This window comes from Eschrichtius robustus, chromosome 4 (assembly GCF_028021215.1).
Source record: "Eschrichtius robustus isolate mEscRob2 chromosome 4, mEscRob2.pri, whole genome shotgun sequence".
Taxonomy (NCBI): domain Eukaryota; kingdom Metazoa; phylum Chordata; class Mammalia; order Artiodactyla; family Eschrichtiidae; genus Eschrichtius; species Eschrichtius robustus.
The window spans coordinates 113,162,540-113,166,808 of NC_090827.1; the positions used below are offsets into that span (position 1 = coordinate 113,162,540).

The window sequence follows — 4,269 nt, forward strand, 5'->3', positions numbered from 1 at the left end:
GGAGTATAATTGCTTCACAACACTGTGTTAATTTCTGTTGTACACCAAAGTGAATCAGCCATATGCATACATGTATCCCCGTATCCCCTCCCTCTCGAGCCTCCCTCCCACCCTCCCTATCCCACTTCTCTAGGTCTTCACAAAACACAGAGCTGATCTCCCTGTGCTATGCTGCTGCTTCCCACTAGCTATCTATTTTACATTCCATAGTGTATATATGTCGATGCTACTCTCACTTTGCCCCAGCTTCCCCGCCCCCTGCCATGTCCTCAAGTCCATTCTCTACGTCTACGTCTTTATTCCTGCCCTGCCACTAGGTTCATCAGTACCATTTTTTTTTTTTTATTATTTTTAGATTCCATATATATGTGTTAGCAAAATTAGTAAATGAGATTACAAAAGCTGCAGGATACAAAGTCAGTATACATACATTAATCATATTTCTACACATCAAAAACAATTATTGCAAAAATAAAATTAAGAAAACAACTCAATTCACGATAGCATAAAAAAGAATAAAACACTTAGGTACAGATTTAACATTAGATGCCAGACTTGGGTACGGACAACTACAAAAAATTATTGAAAGAAATTAAAGAATATTTAAATTAATGGAAGAACATCCATTGTCATGGAATGGCAGACAATATCGTTAATAAGGCAACACTCCCAAATTGGTCTACATATTCAATGCAATTCCTATCAAAATCCCAGCTGCCTTTTTTTTTTTCTGCAGAAATTGACACGTCCATCCTGAAATTCATATGAAATTGCAAGATGATAAGAATAGAGAAAGCAAACTTTCCCACCCACCCCTTACTGGAAAATGACTTTATTGAGATTCTACCAGCTGTACAAATCTGTTCTGACATTAGGCCCCTTCTTCATTTGCCATTCGGTCCTTCTTAAGTGGTCCCATGAACGTTTTCTTCTCCTCCACAGTCTGGAAGCAGCCATGGCCAAATTTGGCGGTGGTGTCTATAAACTTGTGGTCAGTCTTCTCCAGGGCCCTCCATTTGGTCTGTGCCAGCAACTACTAGCGCAGGGTGAGCACTCACTTCTCGGTTCCCACCATGCAGCCTTTGAGCATGATAAACTAATTGGTCACTTCACTGTAGCGGACGAAGCCACCCTGGGAAGGTGCAAGGCCATTGGGTCAGCACAGATCCAGCATGGGGCTGGAGACAGGTCTGACAACACATGAGCCACTCCCACCCCCCGCACCCCCAGATTCTGGTGGTCCCAGCCACCTGACCAGAGCTGTTCTCAGAAGGAAGACAGCAAGGAATACTTCCACAGTCTGACTCTGACACTAGGCCCCGCAATCATTCAGGAGCCTCATTACTGAAAGGGAAAACAAACTTAAAAATAAAGTTGGAGAATTAACCATTTCTAATGAAGTGTAGGCTTAGAATAAATATATAGTTCAATGGAATGAATGAGAATCCAGAATTAAATCTTTACATTTATACTCAATTGATTCTCAACAAAGGTGCAGAAAAATTTAATGGAGAAAGAACAGTTTTCTCAACAGTTGGTTCTAGGACACACGCAAAGGAATAAAGTTAGACTCCTACCTCACAACATACACAAAAGTTAATGCGAAATTTAGTATAACCCCAAATGAAAGAGCAACAACCATAGAATTATTAAAACAAAACAAAAGTGTAACTCCTCATGACTTTGTTAAGCTAATTTTTTAGATACTACACCAAAAGCAAGAGCATTAAATGAAAAAAATAAATTGCATATCATCAAAATTAAAAACTTTTGTGATGCAAACAATACCATCAAAAAGTGAAAAGGCAACCCACAGAATGGGAGAAAATATTTACAAATCATGTCTGATAAGGGACTCTTAGGTAGAATATATATATATAAAAAAAATTCCTATAGCTCAATAAGAAAAAGACAAGAAAAGAATTTAGAAATGGGAATGAATATGAATAGTTATTTTTCCAAAGAATATATCAGATATCCAATAACTACATGAAAATATTATGTAAATTATGTTACCTAAAAATGAATAAACAGAAACCTCAGTTAAAAGAGTGAAGCGGCCAGAAGGGGGAGCTCTCATGTACTATTGACAATGATAGCACAGCTCAACCGGAAGAAGAAAGATTTCCTTCTCTTGCCTGGCAAGAGCTCAGCCAATGAGAGACTGTCACAACTCAGCCAATGAAAAGCCATTATATTTCAAATTCTCAATTCTTCCAATATACTCTGTTTGCTATAGGCCTCCCAACTTTATTTTTCCCTCCTTTTTTTTTTTTTTTTTTTTTTACTTTTTATTTTTTGGCCATGCCATGAGGCATGCGGGATCTTAGTTCTCCAACCAGGGCTCGAACCCGTGCCCCCTGCAGTGGAAGCGTGGAGTATTAACCACTGGACCACCAGTGAAGTCCCCCTTTTTCCCTCTTTTAATGAGTTTTCCTCTCCTTGTTGCAGAGGACTTGCATGTGGCTCATGATTGTTGTAGATCCCATGTGGCAATTCTTTGCCAATCCTGAATAAACCCATTTTTGCTTGAGAAATAACTGGCAGTGTTTTTGTTCTACATCAACAGTTACTGAAGATGCAAATCAAAACAATAGATACCACTTCACACCAACTGGCTAACTATAGACAAAAAGACATGTTATCGAGTGTTGGTAAGGATGTGGAAGAACTGGAATCCTCATGCATTGCTGCTGGGAATGTAAAATGGTGCAGCCACTTTGAAAAATATTTGGCAGTTCTTCAAAATGTTATACATAGGTACTATATGACCCAGCAATTCCCTCCTGGGTATAGACCCAAGAGAAGAAAACAAATGTCTACATAAAACCTTGCACCCACTGTTTATAGTAACATTATTTATAATAGTCAGGAAGTAGAAACAACCCAAATGTCCATCAACTGATGAATAGGTAAATAAAATGTGGTATATTCATTTAGTGAAATATTATTTGGCTATAACAAGAAATAACACACTAATACATGCTATAACATAGATGAACCTTGAAAAAATTATGCTACTTGAAAGCAGTCACAAAATACCACATATTGGAATATTCCATTTCTACAAAATGCCCAAATCTATAAAGACAGAAAGCAGATGAATGGTTGCCTAGCGCTGAGGAGGAGGGAATGGGAAATGACTGTAAATGGGTGTGGAATGTGTTTTAGAAGGGACAAAAATGTTCCAAAATTAGATTGTGGTAATGGTTGCAGAGCGCTGTGTATATACTGACACATGTTGAATGATATACTTTAAATAGGTGAATTGTATAATATATAAATTATAATTCAATAAAACTGTTTTTAAAAAGTTGTAATGAGTGGCTAAAATGGATCATAGATCTTAATGAAAAGTGACAGATAAGCAGTACAATCTCATTAACAATACAGTACAGCTTAGTCATTAAGAATAAATTAACCAAATGCAGCAGTCTGGCAAACTTCTAACACCTTGACATTCTTTCATCCCTCAAGTTTGGTTTAACTCAAGTCTCACTTCCCCCATGAAGTCTCCAGTTGCTTGTCCCTGCAGAGATAATTTTTCTTCCCATGTTGCCTAAGACTCATCTTTTACATACTCAAAGCATCGTACCCCATATTGATCTGTCTACCTCCCCACTAGGTGGGACTCAATCTTTCCACATGCAGTTCTGGTTCACTTGTATCCCCCAAAAACATAGTAGTTTCTTAGTAAATGGTTGTGCAATAATGGGCCACTAGTGGTAGAAAATTTGTGTTCAATCAGCTACAACTAGACAGAAGATAGGCTTTGCTTCATGTACACAATGTTTAGTAAAATAAACTATGTTGAAATCATTTCTACATAAAATCCAGATTCCTAGACTTTTGAAAATTTGCAGAAAAGCAGGCCTCTATTTCTGCGTGTTAACACTCAACTGAATGTTCACTGTTATCGCCACAATGTTATGACCCCCACCACTCCTGTCTACACAACTGGCCATTTAAATGTATTTATAGTTCCTGTCTGGCCTATGCACGCATTTAATTATGTGATTTCTGTATTAACCAGTCAAGTATTAATCAGCTTTCAGTGGAGAAGTAATTCTGTTTTATTTTACTGAAATGACCTCAGAACTAAGACTGGCATTAGAATGGGCCCAGAGTTCCCCGATGACCTACAATTGGGATAAGCGGATGACTCGTCAGAACATGCATACCTTCTTTTATGCATGCCAATATCACGGCAGTAAGGGGTACCTTCCACTGTGGTTACCAAATAATGTTGTAAATAATTTAGCTTATTTT

The 4,269-nt window shown here is 37.8% G+C and overlaps 1 non-coding gene across 1 annotated transcript; it reads right to left on the reverse strand.

The window, feature by feature from the left end:
• Positions 1-1,259: 1,259 nt before the first annotated feature.
• Positions 1,260-1,353, reverse strand: LOC137764493 (small nucleolar RNA U83B). The gene has a single exon (XR_011073997.1). It is a non-coding gene; the product is annotated as a small nucleolar RNA U83B (small nucleolar RNA).
• Positions 1,354-4,269: the final 2,916 nt, after the last annotated feature.